We start from the raw sequence: 18,785 nt of genomic DNA, 5'->3' as shown, positions 1-18,785 counted from the left end.
TAACCACTGCGCCAGGACGGGAACTCCAAGCAAAGTACTTTTAATAGAAAAGAGTAAAGTGTGTATTATCTGAAATCTAGAATTAATGAGGTGACTTTAGTTCTTATATCTAACTAAATATTTTTTTTTGATTGCATGTTGTTAGATTGCTTAATTGTTTCACGAGTCTTCATAGCCATAATCTGAAATGGAACTTTGAAGGTTTGGACTGGAATAGTTTCCTTAAAGTCTTTTAGCAGTGGTACCTGAAACCTTTATAAAACTGTGAACTATGTTTGTCTTGGTTGCTGGCTTGTTCAAGTGAGGTGTTTTTTTTTTTAAGGTGATCATAAAAGTGACAAATTATCAATTTGCCATTTGTTGACAAGACTAAGATGGACTCTAATTTAGATAAAAACTAAAATTTTCCCATAATTTATTTTCAGATAGTGTATTTTAGTTTAGTTAGTAGTAATTCCTAAAGGCTTTGCCTCTTTCTCTTGCTGTAATTTGAGATGAATTCTCTAAAAAACTTAAGAGAAAAAAATACAGCTCAAGCAGCATACAATTTTTCTCAAGTGAAGCCCTTCATTGTATTACTTCACCCAAGTGATTAGTTCATTTTTAGATATTGTGTATGTATTAGCCTCAAGAATGTTTCAACATCTATTGACAGTGCTATCACTTTCTTCCTCTACTGGATGCCCATTTATGGCTCTAAAGCTGAAATGTATGAACAAGTGAGTAAAGATTTTGGGAAGTGCTAATTAGTGTTAAAAGAATATGGTGGTGGACTTTAGAAAAACTTTAGAGCTTTATATTTAAAAATTCACAAAGTCTAATAGCAAGATGTGCTTCGTTTGCATGGTTATTTTTTATTAGCAAAATTATGAAGTTGCCATCTGAGCTGTAGATAATTCATGTAATAAGGCTTATGTTAGTTGCCTAAACGTTTTATGAGTTAACCTCTGGAAATTATTACTCTTTTAGAGAAGTTTCAATCACATAGAAAAATAAGGACAAGTGTTGCAAATAAGGAATGTGATACTTTTTGAGGGAATGACAGCTTTTCACAGTAAGGTAGTGAAACTATTGATAAATTTTAGTAACTTATGAAAATGTAACTTTATAAGAAATGAAAATCGGAGTTCTCTTGTGGTGCAGTGGATTGAGGATCATCATTGTCACTGCAATGGCTCAGGTTGCTGCTTTGACATGAGTCTGATCCCTGGTCTGGGATCTTCCACATGCCCTGGGTGCATCCAAAAAGAAAAAAAAGTATATAAAGTAAATGGAGTTCCCGTTGTGGCACAGTGGTTAATGAATCTGACTAGGAACCATGAGGTTGCAGGTTCGGTCCCTGGCCTCGCTCAGTGGGTTAAGGATCTGGCGTTGCCATGAGCTGTGGTGTAGATCGCAGATGTGGCTCAGATCCTACATTGCTGTGGCTCTGGCATAGTCCTGTGGCTACAGCTCCGATTAGACCTCTAGTCTGGGAACCTCCATATGCCATGGGAGTAGCCTTAGAAAAGGCAAAAAGGTCAAAAAAAAAATTGACAATATAGGAAGTGCGTTTTTATTTTAATTTATTATCTTTTATTGAACTATAGTTTATATGCAATGTTATGACAGTTTCTGGTGTAAAGTGATTCAATTTTATTTATATATTCTTTTTCAGATTCTTTTCCATTATAAGTTATTACAAAGTATGAGTATAGTTCTCTTTGTTATACATTAGGATTATGTTGTTTATTTTTTGTATATTAATGTGTATCTATTAAGCCAAAACTTCTATTTCATCCCTCTCCCCCTTCCCCTTTGATAACCATAAGTTTGTTTCCTATGTTTCTGAGTCTGTTTGTTTTGTAAATAAGTTCATTTGTATTTTTGTTTTGTCTTTTTGCCTTTTTCTGGGGCTGCTCCCATAGCATATGGAGGTTCCCAGGCTAGGGGTCTAATTGGAGCTGTAGCTGCCAGCCTACCCCAGAGCCACAGCAACGAGGGATCTGAGCTGCATCTACAACCTATACCACAGCTCACGGCAATGCCGGATCCTCAACCCACTGAGCAAGGCCAGGGATCAAACGCGCAACCTCATGGTTCCTAGTCGGATTCGTTAACCACTGAACCATGACGGGAACTCCCATTTGTAGTATTTTTAAAGATTCCACATATAAGCAATATCACATATTTGTCTTTCTCTGTCTGACTTCACTTAGTATGATTATCTCTGGGCCCATCCATGTTGCCGCAAATCACATTATTTCATTCTTTTTTATGGCTGAATAGTATTCCAGTGGATATATGTACCACATCTACTCTATACATTCATTTGTTGATGGACATTTGAGTTGCTTCCATGTCTTAGCTATTGTAAATAGTGTTGGTTTGAAAATTTTGAATTACAGTTTTCTCTAAGAAGTGCTTTTTTTTTTTTTTTTGGCATTTTAGGGCCACCCCTGCAGCATATGGAAGTTCCCTGGCTAGGGATTGAAACAGAGCTACAGCTGCTGGCCTGTATCACAGCCACAGCATCATGGGATCCAACCCACGTCTGTGACCTACACCACAGCTCACAGCAATACTGGATCCTTAACCCACTGAGTGAGGCTAGGGATTGAACGCACATCCTCATGGATACTAGTTGGATTTGTTTCTGCTGCACTACAATGGGAACTCCGAGAAGTGCTTTTTAAAATGGAATCTTCTTATATTTGGTTTTACCTCAAGTAATATTTGTTTTGGTGAAGAGAGTAGTAGTTTGGAAAGGGTGACAAAGAGTTAGAATTCTGGCAAATCATCTCCTTAAGGTTTTAAAGAGATATTGCATGCTTTTTTGTTTTTGCTTTTGGTTTTCTATATTACTTAAGGCAGTTCTCTTAAGGGGAAGCTCACTTTGTTTTAGGTTATGATGTGACAAAACTTGGTGTTTTAAAATGAGAAACTGATTTACTTTATTTCTAGACTTCTAGAGGCTATAGAGTCATCATTTTTAAATTTCTGGGTATGTCTTGTGTAGATAGTAGGCTTCAGATTATTTCTAACACAAGTATTGAATCACAGTTGTCCCTTGGTATTGAGAGGGATTGAATTAATGTGCATGGATTAATGTGCAGTGGCAAGAATCACAGGAACTACTGCCTTCACAGCCTCTCTGAACATTAAGGGAAGAAGCACATCTAATATTTTACCACATACCCTGCTTAGATCTACAGTTGGAATTGAGGACAGAGAGCATTCAGTGAGTGTTATGTACCAAAAGTACTGCTTGGAATTGGAAATATCTATCCAGGCTACCTATTTTTTTTCCCTTTTTCTACCTTTGATGTCTTCTCTCCATGAAATCAGGAAAAAAACCTTTACCTAGATATCAATATAATCACTGTTTGTATGGGTCAGGAATGATTTCTACCACTTTAAAACTTTGTTGCTTGTAGATAAAGTATCTAAACTATCTAAATTGATAGGTGCTTTTCTAATTTGACAAACCTGCTTAACAAAACTTTTTTTTTTGGCCATGCCCACGGCATGTGGAAGTTTCCCAACCCAGTGTCCAGCCTGTACTAGAGCAGTGACCTGAGCCATGGCAGTAACAATGCTGGATCCTTAATCCACTGAGCTACCAGGGAATTCTGGCAAAATTAATATTAATATTATAGAAGGTCTTCAAATTTATATGTCCACTGTAGACTTGATGGCAGGCTTCATACATACCATACTACATGCTTAAAATTCTTGTCTTGATGTTAAAGCTTGCTCATGTTTTTTCCTTAAAACAATAAAAAAAGATCAAATAATTGATAGCAAAAGAGGTTTCCAATGATCAGGACCATTAAAATTGTAAATAAAATAAATTTCTTTTTTTTCCTAAGTTCTCCTGAGTTTTTAGTCCTAACAGTGCATGAGTGAATGAAGTAAACTCCTTCTTCCTAGCTGATTTAGATTTAAAGTTAAGGAGATTTAAAAGCCAAGTTTTTTAAAACTTAAGACTGTTTCCCTTTATAAACACTGCAATACATTAAGAATTCTGCAATAAAATAAACCTTTTCCACCCAGCATAAAGTTATTTGAAGATAAAATAATTTCTCTCCAAATTTGGAGCAGTGTTCCTGATTGAATATATCTTGCCCAACATAGTCGAAGTTTTTTTTTTTCCCCATGTATCTAAAGAAAATAGGGAAAATAAATTTTCAAATTATTTAGGAGGATAATTTACACTTTGATCCTAGTATAGTTTAAGAAATGCCTAGTTGCGCTCTCTATTATGGTAGCCACTAGCTACGTGTGGATGTTTAAATTTAAATTTACATTACTTAATACTTAAAATTGAGTTCCTTAGTCACACCAACCATATTATAAGTACCCAGAAGCCATATTTGGCTATGGGCTAGGTATTGGGCAGCGTAGACATTAAACATTCCCATTATTTCATAAGGTTCCATTGCACAGCTCTGGATAGAGTTGTCTCTTAATATCAGTGAGGGATTGATTCCAGACCCTGTCGTGGATACCAAAATCCATGGATGCTCAAGTCCCTTATTTAAAGTGGAGTAGTACAGTCAGGCTTCTGTTTCCTGTGGGATGGAGAACCCACATCCCACAGATATTGGTACTGTATCCTATTAGAGGTAGGCCACATTTTACCAGCTTACCTAATCTACTGTTTCCTATCATTTACAAGTATCCTTCTTACCAAAAAAGTATTTCTTATCAAAGCTTGTGATTTTTTTCCTAGCAATGATTTCTCCAAGTAATAATAATAGTAATAAATATAAGGATTTGAAATAACTAGATGATGGTAGAAGCATGTTTAGATTTTTATAAAGTTTTTTATTAAATCTTAAAAAAGCATATGCCAAAATATGCATAGTTGTAATTCTCTACAAAGAGAATAATGACAGACTTTCCATGCCTGTAATTCAAGATTGTAGCACAGAAACAGCCTACAAGTAGCATATGGTTTATGAAGTTACTTTTCATATATAAATTTTAGAAATAATTCTGCTATATAACTATGCCTTGAAGAGAGCATGGAACGCAGAGAAAATGTTAAAGATGATACAGAAACTAAAGATTAAATATTTTAGTTATTATTGCTTTAGGTGAATTTTAGGGTTAATTAACATACATCTCCAATGTTCAGATTGAGTAAGGTGAGGAAAAGGTAGTAGGTTTTCTATTCATTTATTTTATTTTATTTTATTATTTTATTTTTTTGTCTATTTAGGACCACACCCATGGCATATGGAGGTTCCCAGGCTAGGGGTCAAATTGGAGCTGTAGATGCTGACCTATGCTACAGCTATAGCAACGTGAGATCAGAGCCGTGTCTGCAACCTACACCAAGCTCAGGGCAATGCCGGATCTTTAATGCACTGAGCGAGGCCAGGGATCGAACCTGTGTCCTCATGGATACAAATCAGATTCGTTTCTGCTGAGCCACGACAAGAACTCCTATTCATTTATCTTTGAATCTCTTCAATAAGCTAGGTAAGGAGAAATATCCTTAGTTTCTATGTCTTGAAACTTAGGTAGAGTTGTCAAGCGAAGGTTAAGACTTAAATATGCTAAAATTGATTACATAAGGAAAGACTTTTTCCATTTGGGAGCAGAGTCAGAAGAAAAATAGAGATAGTTACATTCTAAGTACTGAAAACATACTCATAAAATTGTATAATTTAAAATTTCTTTCCCCACACTTTAACATTGGTAGGTGTTTTCTGAGGATAAATATAGCTGAGGATAAATATAGCTGTACATTATTTACAAGAATGATATCTTATAGGGGAAAAGTAATAACCAATACATTAGATATTATGTTTTTATAAAAATGTAATGTTACTTTTTATATGTCTAATTTGAATATATTTCCTTGTTTCAAATGATTTTAAAGAATTACCTTTTCTTGGAGTTCCCGTTGTGGAGCAGAAATGAATTCGACTAGGAACCATGAGGTTACAGGTTCAATCCCTGGCCTCCGCTCAGCAGATTAAGGATCCTGCATTGCTGTGTCTGTGGTGTAGGCCAGCAGCTGTAGTTCCGATTAGACCTCTAGCCTGGGAACCTCTATATGCTGCAGGTTTGGCCCTAAAAAAAAGTAAAAGAAAAATAAAAGAACTAACTTTTCCTGATAAAAGCCACTTAGAATCTTTATGAGAATCGTTAAGACTTGTCTGGCTTTAACCTCTAGTGTCATTTTAATTTCATGAATTTTTTTTATGCATTTGCAAATATCCAGTATGTTATGACTAAAAATTGCTACCATGATGAAGGAATGCCTTTATTAGGTTTTTATACTATGAAGTTTGGGGTTTATTTCATTTTATTTATTTATTTATTGTCTTTTTTATGGCTGCACCCATGGCATATGGAAGTTCCCAGGCTAGGGTTCGAATAAGAGCTGTAGCCACTAGCCTACACCACAGCCACAGCGACATGGGATTCTGGCCACATCTGCAACCTATGCTACAGCACGGCAATGCTGGATCCTTAACCCACTGATCAAGGAGGCCAGGGATCGAACCTGCATCCTCATGAATACTAGTCAGGTTCGTTACCACTGTGCCACCAGGGGAACTCTAGGTTTAGGGTTTAAAATAAAGTATGCATTTTAAATTTTAATTTTTTTTTTTGCATTTTAAACTATAGGTTTAATCTCAATTATCTTTTTTCCCAAAAAATAAAAATAAAACGGAACATTTATCTTTTAATTTTGTTACTTACATTGTTTGACTGTAACAATTTAAAAATATTTAATACCTTTTTCATTACACGGTTCTATAGAAAGTATAATTGCTTCTTTCAGGAAACTTTTTGTATTGACTCTTTACCATCACAAGATGATTTTTTTTGTATTGATTGAAGTTGAGAGCATAATGCTAGCAAGGAGTTCCTTGAAGGCAGGTCTTTGGATACAGAGAATAGTGTGTTCCATCTATGTAGCCACCTTCTGATCTGCTTTGATATGGTGGGAGCAAGGGTAGTTTAGAAAACGTAAGTTTCTGGTCTAACTTCTCTGACCCCTCCATGTAGTATTTAAAGCTAGCATGTTATCCTCCTTGTAAATCTTTCCTCTTTTGCCTTCAGTCAGTGTACTTTCCATTTTTCTGTTTCTTAGACTTAAAATTCTGTGCACTGTCACCTCTCTTGTGTTCCATGAGCCTTATCTATGATTACCCCTCACATTCTGGTGAATAGTCTGTCTTTTCTTTATATTCTTTCCTTTGGTGAACTCATCTGCTCTTCTTGGCTTGAATTGTGCTTTTTTATATGGTTGATTTTTAAATCATAATTTCTACCTGCTATTGGGAAGCATCTCCATTTGAGTAGCCTGTGGTTAACACTGGGCTAACTGAGATAAAAGTCACTCCACCCTAGCACTGCAGGTTTCCTTTATTGTGTCCCAGATAATCTTTCATTCTCTACTGTGCTTGTTCCTATATTTAATTTAGCATGAAATCCTCTTGTTTCTCCATGTAAGATGTGTCTTGAATTTACCATTTTTCTCTGCACTCCTCATCGTTATTATGCAAAACCTCATTGTATCACACCTGTAACTCACTACACCCACTTTCACAACACCCTTGCTTTGTCTTTTGTGTTTTTTTTAGCTTCTCAAACTCTCCCTCCAGTGACTTTTAAAAATGTACACAAAGTCGTTATATTTTCTTTAAATAGATAGAAATTGTAAGCATTTTAATTTATACATCCCTCTGGGCATAGTGTTAGGTGCAGTAGGAAATCAATAAGTAATTGTTCACTCATACATTCAACAGCTTTTTCCTGAGTAGTTATTGGGTTCCAGCTATAAACAATGCTCTAGTGTTGTTCTTTCATGGAGCTTGCAGCCGAAAAGTCTCTGGTGGTAAGGGAAGCCTTACCCTTACTGAGGAGGTGGCACTTGTTCTCAGACCTGAATGAAGTGAGAAAGCCAGTCTTGTAAAGATATGGAGAATAGTTGCTCCAGACTGAGAGAACAGCAAACGTCAAGGCCCTAAAGAGGGACAAATTTGGTATATTTAGGGAATATTAAAAAGGCCATTGTGACTGGAACACAGTAGAGAGAATGACGGGAGACATAGTCAGGAGACCAGGTAACAGAGGGACTAAGAGACCATGATAGGTATAATGAACTTTATTCTTTTTTGTCTTTTTTGTCTTTTTAGGTCTGCATCCATGGCATATGGAGGTTCTCAGGCTAGGGGTTGAATCGGAGCTGTAGCTGCCAGCCTACGCCACAGCCACAGCAACACCAGATCCAAGCTGTGTCTGCGACCTACACCACAGTTCACGGCAACACCAAATCCTTAAGCCTCTGAGCAAGGCCAGGGATCGAACCCGAAACCTCATGGTTCCTAGTCAGATTCGTTTTCGCTGCGCCCCGACAGGAACTCTGTGAACTTTATTCTAAGTGATGGAAAAGTCATTGGACAGTTTTTAGGAAGGGAGTATTGTGAGCTAATATATTTGTCACTGAGTTAAGACTAGAAGGGACACTATAATAGACATATAGGAGAACAATATCTTGAACTAATGAATTAAAAAGCAGTAATAACTTTTTTTGAATTAAGGACAGAATGAGGTTGGATGATAAGCAGAATGGGTTGGGAGGTGTGAGATAAAGAAGGAACCAAGGAAAACTCAGTTCTCTGTGCTTGAACAAGTCAAGTATCCTCTGCAACATCTATTTTCCCCGAGTATATAATAAGAAATACCACTTTCCTGGTTCTTTAAATTGTTATATGGATCTGATGAAATTATACATGAAAGCATATTATGAATCTTAAAACGCGTTAACATCATGTTACTTTTTAACACTAAACACTTGAAAATTTACCTTAAATTAAGCCCATACCTTGTTAATTAAGAAATTTCTAAAAGCTTGGATTTGACAGAGATAAGAACTCTAAGCCATATATAGTTAGGAAGCAGTTTAACTTATAACTTCCCCTGGGTTTATAGTTCCTTTGTAATGATATTTTCAATCTTTAATAATTTCGTCACTGTTCGTAAGGATTAACACGAAGCAGTTTCTCCTGTTAATTAGTAATAAGTAGATCATCTTCTGGCCAGAGGCTGAACTGCTAATCTAATCATAAAGAAATGGGTACCTATATACAGTACCTGGGTATCTGTTGTTTGTAATATATTTAAGACTGTGATTTCCTTCTTAATAAATATTTGAAAACAAATAAAACTAGCCCAAACATCCTTTAATTTATTTACTAAAATGTTACGTTAGCCCTGGGGTGTTGCTTATATAATTTATCATACCATAGTAAATAACAACCTGTAAATAAACTCCAGGGGTTTTATGCTTTTTTGTGCCATTCCAATTCTACTTTTCCTGAAAATTTTAGATTAATTAAAATATGACTTATGCCATCAAGAAAGACACATATTCTAGACAGACTTTTTAGTTTCTGAAATTACTTAAGTATGATTCAGCTGAATGCTATTTCTCTTTTTCTTCTGCAGATTTCTCAACAGTGATGTCACAAGATTGACCGCACTGATCACAGTAAGACCAAAATGATAATTAAGCTTTTACAGCTATTTGTTTTCAATGAGAATGAAAGTTAAGTTAGAAAATATAATTTTTTTTTCTTTTTGAGCTGCAAGTGCAGCATATAGAAGTTCCCAGGCTAGGGTTCAAATCAGAGCTGCAGCTACCAACCTACGCCACAACCACAGCAATGCAGGATCCAAGCCGTATTTGCCACCTCCACCACAGCTCACAGCAGCACCAGATCCTTAACCCATTGAACAAGGCCAGGGGTCAAATCCATTTTCTCATGGATACTAATTGGGTTCATGACCACTGAGCCACGAGTGGGAACTCTGAAAATATTTATAATTTTAAATTGTTTTTCTTTCAACAGCCAATTGAATGTTTACATTTTAATGAATCACCTCTCACACCCTAGTTGTTTAAATACCTCTTTAAATGATTTTTAAAGGTTTAAAATGAAAATTAAACTTAATTTATAACAAATTGTATGCCTAATTATATTAACATATTTCAGTGCAAATCATAATCTGAACATCATCTTTTTCACTTTTTGTTCTTTGTAAAATATGGCACAAAACGTTTAAGGCGACTCCATGTTAGAAAGAAAATTATAAAAATAAAATTACTTGAGACTGTAATCACATATTAAGGAAAGACTATGAAAACAGCTTTGAAAGGATTATTAAGCTTCTTTCTTAAATTTTTCATTGATATTTAAATGATTCATAAGGAGTCATCCAAATGTAAAGAGTTGTTGAAAAGGATAGTTCTCTGAAATATCTTCTTTTCCTCTTTAATTTTATTTAAAACATTTATTTCTATTGTATATAAGGAAACATGTTATTCTTTTCCTCTTTAATTTTATTTAAAACATTTATTTCTACTGTATATAAGGAAACATGTTACTTAAAGAAAAACTTTATTCAAGGCCTTGATCTACATTGTTAGAAAATTCTAATTAGTAAAATCTGAATTATAGGAATGAAATGTTATGGCATTTTTGAAAACTCCTTTTAAATGAAAGGAGTAAAGAATTGAGTAAATTATGCAATGAATCTGCTTTTTTAACCCTGTTTTAATTGTTCATTAGAAGCAGTAATTATCAGAAATGTAAACGATGTATATAATCTTGTGTTTTAAAATTTTTTTGAAAACTGGTTCATTTGTTAAATTTAACATTTTTCAGAGTCCAGAGAGAACTTTTATTGTATTTTTTAAAGGTTTTATCATCATTGTTGAGTCCACAGATGTTTATGGCTTGTTCATTCATTGTCCTAAGGGAGCATTTTAGCTGTCTCTGATTTGTACCTCTTTGCTTGTTTGTTTTTTCTTAATCAGAACTTTATTGCCCTAACTGAATAGTTTACAACAAAGTATTAACATATTTCTGTAGTAATTTTTTGTTTTGCATTTAGTGTTTTACAATCAAGGAAGTTAAAATTAGCATTGGATGAAAAGGGTGTTTTTGTTGTTTTTAGTTAAAATATGCTGACTCTCAGTACATTTTTAGGGTAATATTAAGAGAACATTTAATTGCAGCTGTTCTGAATTCAGGAATTTCGGGAAGAGAGGTAGGGTTCAATATTATCAGTTATTAAATAAGTTAAAAACTAAGAAGTATTCATTCTAGAGTTTCATAAGTGACTGATAATAGAAACTCATTGCAATAATGTCAGAGTTGTGAGGCTTTCTGTAGCCCCTTGAATCAAGAAGAGAGGGTAGGTTTCAATTACTGACTCAGGCGGAGAGTATTGAGAGAGTAGTTCAAGTGTTGACCATGGGACTGGAAGAAAATGAGGCCAGGGAAGGGCTGATATATTCAGAAAAATTAAGGGATTAGTCAGAAGTAGATAAACTGACGAAATGAGATGATAAAGAACTAAAAGAGTAGAATGTTGTGGTCAGAGAGGGAAATGTTTAGATTGTTTCAGAGCTGAAGCTGTAGTATTTATGTGTTATATAATATACACCTTATATATTTTATTCTTCCAAAATTTTCAGAACTGAGGAGAATTTCTGTTTTCACTCCCTTTGTTACATTCCAAAGAAATGTCAAAAATCTTCTAACTGATCTCTCTTTTTCCTGGCCATTGTGAATTCTATTTTAGCTATACATCATCCTCAGTTTAATTTTATTAAGGCATTGCCCTGATTTTTTTATTTCTCTGCTTGAAGATGTTTAGTGACTTTACATTTCTTCTAAGATCAAATCCATGGTTTCTAACTTGGTATTCAAGACCCCTCATCAGTTCATCTCTAACATGTTTCTGAGACAAATATCCTATTATTTAAGAAGAACCCTACACTCTATCCAATGTGGACTGCATATTCCACCTTGAACATACATTTTGTCTCCATACTTATATTCATGTCATTCTCTTTTCCTAGAATATTCATTTTCTTCTTCAGTCTTTTATTTCTCCTGATGAAATCAAACGTTCCTTCTAATGCCCTGTGCACATGTAATCATCTCTCTGAGGCCTCCCCTAATCATCCTAATTGAAAGTGATTCCCTCTCCCTAGTAGTTTGGTAATGCTTAATTTTTTTATTATTCCTATGTAACTGATAACATATATTCCCTTGTATTTTGCACATTTTAATATGTATTTTCCATTATATGCAGCAAATGAGTATTCAGCAAATGTCTGCTAGTAATCATAAATACCCCAGAAAGAACTAAATTAATTAGTATCTTCAGTTTTCTTATATTAAAATTGAAACAAGGGTATTAATACATGAACATCCAAAATTGAACCATAGGAGGCAGGTGGATAGGAAAGAGCATAGCTTTTAGAACCAGAGCTGGGGAGTTCCCAGCTTAGCTCAGTGGAATTGAATCTGACTAGCATCCAGGAGGACACAGGTTCAATCCCTGGCCTTTCTCAGTGGGTTAAGGATGTGGTGGTGTTGTGAGCTTTGGTGTAGGTCACAGACACAGCTTGGATCTGGCGTTGCTGTAGCCATGGTGTAGGCTAACAGATATAGCTCCAGTTCAACCCCTAACCTGAGAAGCTTCATATGCCACAGGTGTGGCCCTAAAAAGACAGAAAAAAAAAAAAAAAAGAACCAGAGCTGGTTCAAGTACTGATGCTCCTGTGTACTGTATATGTGACTTTTAGCAAGTCAGCCTCTTTGTGCCTCAGTATCTGCACTTGTAAAGTTATATATGCATATATTTAAAAGGAATGTAATAAACGTTAGTTACTTTTCTTCCCTCTTCTTTAACTTTATGTTTTGCTCCTTTATAGACATGGGAAGGGGTGGGAAATCAACTATAAAGATCAGGAATATATCCTAATTTACCTTTCACATTGTGATCCTTTCACTTATAAATTTTAATTATATGGATTTTTATGCAAATATTTAGGAAGGAAGAACAAAACCATTATTTACTGCTTTAGATGTTAGGTACTTTATATTTCAGCCTTTGACAATTTTAGAAGACATATTATTACATTTTACAGATAACTAAACTGAGACTCTGAAGGGTCAAGTGTCTTTCGGTAATTGTCATTATTTAGAAAGTACAAAAATCAACCATTTAAGAACAGGTTTGCCGTGTATTATCTGACCTTTATTTTTCTACTTTTCTAATATCCAAAGGATCATTACAGCCAAATTTAAAGTATCATTAGTAAAATATAATAACAGCGATCAAGCCAGAATTAAAAATCTATATAAGAATTTCCATATTTGATGCCAGTGAATACATCTAAAATATTTTTTAAAATCTAATATAGTAAAGTTATAAACTGCTTCTTAATCATTTTTTTTCCTAGGGTCTGAATTGTGAACAGTACCTTCAAAGTTAACTATGTGACAGCCATTTAAATTACTTTATACAGATCAATTTTTAATTGCTGTTCCTAAGTGTACATTTATATAAAAGAAACCTCCATTTACTCCAACTACATCTCCCTCAAAAGTTGCACTGTTTTAACATTAATGGAGCTAAAAGCATCGTGTTCTTAGTATGAGTGCCTGTAGATAGAAATGACATCCTGCTGCCAAGACCTAAGTGAACTTCTTTGAACAAGTGAAAAGTGTACAGTGATACACACTCATTTAGTTTAGAGATTAATTCTTACCTGAAAATTCTAAATGATCTGCAATTTAATAAATCCACCTAAAAATTAAAATGCGATAACTTTAACATAGCTTAGAAATAACTATAGAGGCATGAGAGATTATAAAGGAAAAACTAATTTTCTGATTCGGTTTGGTGTTTTTAAAATTGTAATCAGCAAGGAGTCTAGCACCTAGACTAGGTAAATATTTTCTGAATTAAAGTGACTTGAAAGTTAATCCGGTTAATACATTGTTCTTTTCCTTCACACTTTCTAAAACACCTGCTGTGAGATATGCATTTATTGAAATAATGCTTAAGTAGGTAAAATACAAGTATAGTCTACAGAGACTGTTTTAGCAATGAGAAGGAGGGTGTTATAGACTGAGTTATGGGATTATGATAGTTGACTTTTTTATTCTTTTTCTATAAATAACACAAAGGAAACACTGTGGAGAAGAAAATATTTTGATAAAAATGGAAAAGTGTGCCTAAGTTAGCATGTCATAGACATTAAAAAAGTCAAATACAAATATTCCTGATGTTCTCCTTATGTGAGTACATTTAAAAATGTTTTAAAAATTACATCAATAGGTACATTTCCATCATAAGATAGTATGTGTAAACTTTTCCACATGCAAAGTATGCCATTTATTTTGTGAATTGCACATGTAATGTTTGCAATTTTATTGTCTAATTTTCTTTCTTCTCAGAAAAACCCCTCAATTTTGTTCATAAAATTCATGATTTTTGTCTCTTTATTGCCTTCACCACTGAGTATTCCTGTGTGTCTTTTTTACTCAAGTTCGTTTCACATTTTCAGCATTGACCTTATGGAAAAGAAATTTTAGAAGACTTACACACTTGGCACTAAACCCAAATGTCACAGCTCCCTCAAATGTTACCTCCTCCATAAAACCTCTGCATTTGGTATTAATCTTCTATCATTTCTGCCCGTCTAGTATTTGTTATTTGTATCATAGCATTATTCTTCAACATTGGAGTCCTTGTACCTGAGTACGTAGATTTATTCTCTCTGGAGGAGAGAGAGACTTTGCTACAATAATTTACAATTTTCAACATTAATATAAAAGAAACATTATTGGATCTGGGATGCTTACCTCATAAACATTTACTGTCATGTACTTTCATGGCTATGATTTTATTTAATTATGTCAGTTTAATGAGAGAAGAACAAAAATAGATTTGATATGTACAAATGGTTCATTTGTACCAAGTGAAGGCCGGTTGACATCAGAGAGAGCTAAATTAAAGCTTCGTAATAGTTTGAGTAGAAAGAAATGGTGGGAATATTAAATCGTTCAGGGAATACTAGACTGTAAGATACGCATGTCAAACTCAAATGTAACTGGAAAATAATGAGGAAATAGTAACATCATCATATTGATAACAATTTGAAATCTGTTAGTTTTGTAGTTTTTACAAGCATACTGTGTGAATTTGTTTTGGTCCTATTTTTGAATAAGATCTGCAAGCAAGAAGAAGAGTTTATCTTTATCCATAGTTTTACTTTTCTATATATTTCAGTAAAATAAGAATTCAGTTAATCTGTCAACATGTGTGTGCACAACACATTTTTCCTCTCTTTATAAGAATTTAGGAGTTCCTGTCGTGGCTCAGCGGAAGTGAATCTGACTACTAGTATCCGTGAGGATGCAGGTTCGATCCCTGGCCTCACTTAGTGGGTTAAGGATTGGTGTTGCTGTGAGCTGTGGTGTAGGTCACAGTCATGGCTTGGATCTGGTGTTGCTGTGGCTGTGGTGTAAGCCAGCAGCTGCAGCTCTGATTCGACCCCCTGGCCTGGGAACCTCCATATGCCGCAGGTGTGGCCCTAAAAAGACAAAAAAAATAAATTTAAAAAAAGAATCTACATAATCTAAGTTTCAGAAATATTCTTATAGAGCCTTTATCTGCCTTATGAGATGAGTTGTTTGTCTGGCTCTTTCACCTATTAGATTGTAAAGTCCTTACAGTCTAGTAAAGCCATAGATTATGTTTTATTTACTCTTGCAGTCCTCTTAGAGTCTATTTCAATGCCTTGTCCCCAATATTCACACAGCATATATTCACAAAAAAAATTGGCCTAATCAACTGTGCCTCTTAGTAATATGTCCAATTGAACCAGAATGGATATATAATTAGAAAGCATATAAAGAATGTATATTTTAACAATTTGAAATTCATACAAGTTAACAAATTCCTCTTTTTAAATTAAATATCCTGTGTTTGTGACCTATATCACAGTTTACAGTGTTGTATGAATTATTTTGATAATCAAAGGATCTGTAGGGTGACAGCAGGAGAATGAAAGCTTTCATGGTAGGCAGAACTGAATGTGGAGAGTGCTTCAGGGAACAGAACAGTGCATCATTACAAAAATGTAGTTTTATCTGGTTAGGGTGGCTTAGAGCATTGGTTTTCAAAGGAAGAGGAGACAAGAGAGGGGAATGGAGAGGGATATGGGAAGATATGAAGCCACCATCTTCACCTTTTGGGTATTGGCATGAAGCCACAGTGTCTAGGGCATGTTCCTTTTAGTTTAGATGGAAGTCAAAGCGGCATAAATTTAAATCTTCTAGAATAATATAGCAAGCACATTTTCTACTTCGCTGATTCTCTTATGGTTTGGTTTTGGTAGAACATTGACATAGCATAGAGGTCATTCCTCTTTCTAACTTCTTCAGTGTTTTCCTGTTCCTACTTACCTATTCCTAAATTACCTGTTCCTAAATTGCAAAGTCATTCAAAGTTAGTCTTGTTCTATCCATGTACCTTTATTTCCCTCTACTTTCCAACACAGTTTGTTTCCTAGTCAGAACAGTGCTATAGCCACAATATGTGGTGATAATTTTATGTACATGTCTTTTTTCCATGCATCATTTCCTTATCTTGAAATGCTGTTACCTTTTCTTTTCTTTCTTTCTTTTTTTTTTTTATTTGTATTTTTAGGGCCACACCCATGGCATATAGAAGTTCCTAGGCTAGGGTGTCGAATCAGAGTTGTAGCTACCAGCCTAGGCCACAGGAACAGCAATGCCAGATCTGAGCTGTGTTTGTGACCTATATCACAGCTCATGCCAACACCAGATCCTTAACCCACTGAGCGAGGCCAGGGATTGAACCTGCATCCTCACAGATACTAGTTGGGTTTGTTACCACTGAGCCACAATGGAACTCCTGATGTTACCTTTCTTATCCATTGCCAACTCATTCTTCAAGTGGTCTTGTCATCTTTTGTGATAATTGTGATCTTCACTGATCTCCCTGTAATGTCAACATTTGATCTTTATTTCCTGCCCACAGACCTCTCTTTTTAAATTTTATTTTTTGTCTTTTTGTCTTTTTGTTGTTGTTGTTGTTGTTGTTGCTATTTCTTGGGCCGCTCCCGCGGCATATGGAGGTTCCCAGGCTAGGGGTTGAATCGGAGCTGTAGCCACCGGCCTATGCCAGAGCCACAGCAACGCGGGATCCGAGCCTCGGCTGTGACCTACACCACAGCTCACGGCAACGCCGGATCGTTAACCCACTGAGCAAGGGCAGGGACCGAACCCGCAACCTCATGGTTCCTAGTCGGATTCGTTAACCACTGCGCCACGACGGGAACTCCTCTTTTTAAATTTTAAACCCATATTTCTTGCTCTTTATGTGACCTTGGCACTTGGTCATCCTACAGGCACTAATTCAGGATGTCGAAACCTCTGCTCATTCTCTTTCAATTCTGTGGAAACCTTTCCCTCTTTATGTATTTTCTGTGTTAGTCAGTGATATCAACATCTACCCAGCCACCCAAACTAAAAATATTAGTTAACTCCTTCAAAAACCCTTATATGATCTGAACTCAAATTCTGTTGATTCTCTACATGCAGTGTAATAATAAGAGTTAATGTTTATGGAGTGCTTGCTATGTGTCAGGCACTAAGCAAAGAGCATTTGATCTGTGGTAACCAATTTAATCTTCCTAATGAACTTTATCATTCCTATTTTGTGAAAATATGAATTTACTAATGAAAGTACCTATGAAGCTGTCCATCCAAAGTTTTAAAAAAGAAAATAAAAACCCTAGATATGATTGAGCCTAATTTACAAGAAATTAGAAGGACAGAGGAACATATTAAATGATACCAGGGGATAAAATCAGGAAAGTCCAGACTGGGAAACTCTAAAAGACAAAAAGAATCTGTTTTCTTCAACTGAAAATATTAATGGAAATAAACACCTGGGATGAGGATATGGTAGGAGCAATTACAGATTAAAAGGAACTAGAGGGACATGGAAACAACCCAAATGTCCATCGACAGACAATTGGATTAGGAAGATGTGGTATATATACATAATGGAATACTACTCAGCTATAAAAAAGAATGAAATAATGCCATTTGCAGCAACATGGATGGAACTAGAGACTCTCATACTGAGTGAAGTAAGTCAGAAAGAGAAAGACAAATACCATATGATATCACTTATATCTAGAATCTAATATAAGGCACAAATGAACCTTTCCACAGAGAAGAAAATCATGGACTAGCAGAGTAGACTTGTGGTTGCCAAGGGGATGGGGGAGGGAGTGGGATGGTTGGGGAGCTTGGGGCTAATAGATACAAACTATTGCCTTTGGAATGGATTAGCAATGAGATCCTGATGTGTAGCACTGGGAACTATGTCTGGTCACTTATGGTGGAGCATGATATGATGGTGCAAAAATAGAATGTGTACATGTATGTGTATAGGGGAAATAACTAATTAAAAAATAATAAAGAAAGAAAGAAAGAAAAATAAATTAAAATCTAAAAATATAAAAATAAAAGGGACTAGAGGGAAACTCCAGGCAATTCTTTTGTTCTTTTTCTTTTTTTTAATGGCCACATCCACAGTATATAGTAGTTCTTGGGCCGGGAATTGCATCTGGGATTGAATTGCTACAGATGTGGCAATGCTGGATCCTTCAACCCACTGCACTGGGCTGGGGATCATACCTGTGCCTCCACAGCCATCTGAGCCCCTGCAGTTGGATTCTTAACCCACTGTGCCACACCATGAACTCCTTAGCCAGTTCAAATATATGGATCATACTTGAGTGCAGATTCAAACAACTTAAAAAATATTCTCAGACAAATGTGTACACTGATTGGATAGTTATTATCAACTTGTTGTTAGAAATTATCTTAGGTATGATAGTAGTATTGGGCTGTTTGTTTATGTAAAAAAAA

The 18,785-nt window shown here is 35.2% G+C and overlaps 1 protein-coding gene across 18 annotated transcripts in view; it reads left to right on the top strand.

Annotated features, from left to right (window-relative positions):
- Positions 1-18,785, top strand: part of BAZ2B (bromodomain adjacent to zinc finger domain 2B) — a 399,019-nt gene that overhangs the window by 152,623 nt on the left and 227,611 nt on the right. For all 18 annotated transcript variants that reach the window (XM_047772695.1, XM_047772694.1, XM_047772692.1 and 15 more), the window contains exon 5: positions 9,457-9,499. The gene's annotated coding sequence lies outside the window, so the exon portion shown is untranslated. The remainder of the gene's footprint in view (positions 1-9,456; positions 9,500-18,785) is intronic.

This window comes from Phacochoerus africanus, chromosome 3, assembly GCF_016906955.1.
Source record: "Phacochoerus africanus isolate WHEZ1 chromosome 3, ROS_Pafr_v1, whole genome shotgun sequence".
Taxonomy (NCBI): domain Eukaryota; kingdom Metazoa; phylum Chordata; class Mammalia; order Artiodactyla; family Suidae; genus Phacochoerus; species Phacochoerus africanus.
The sequence above is the reverse complement of the archived record's forward strand: the minus strand, read 5'-3'. Positions and strand labels throughout refer to the sequence as shown.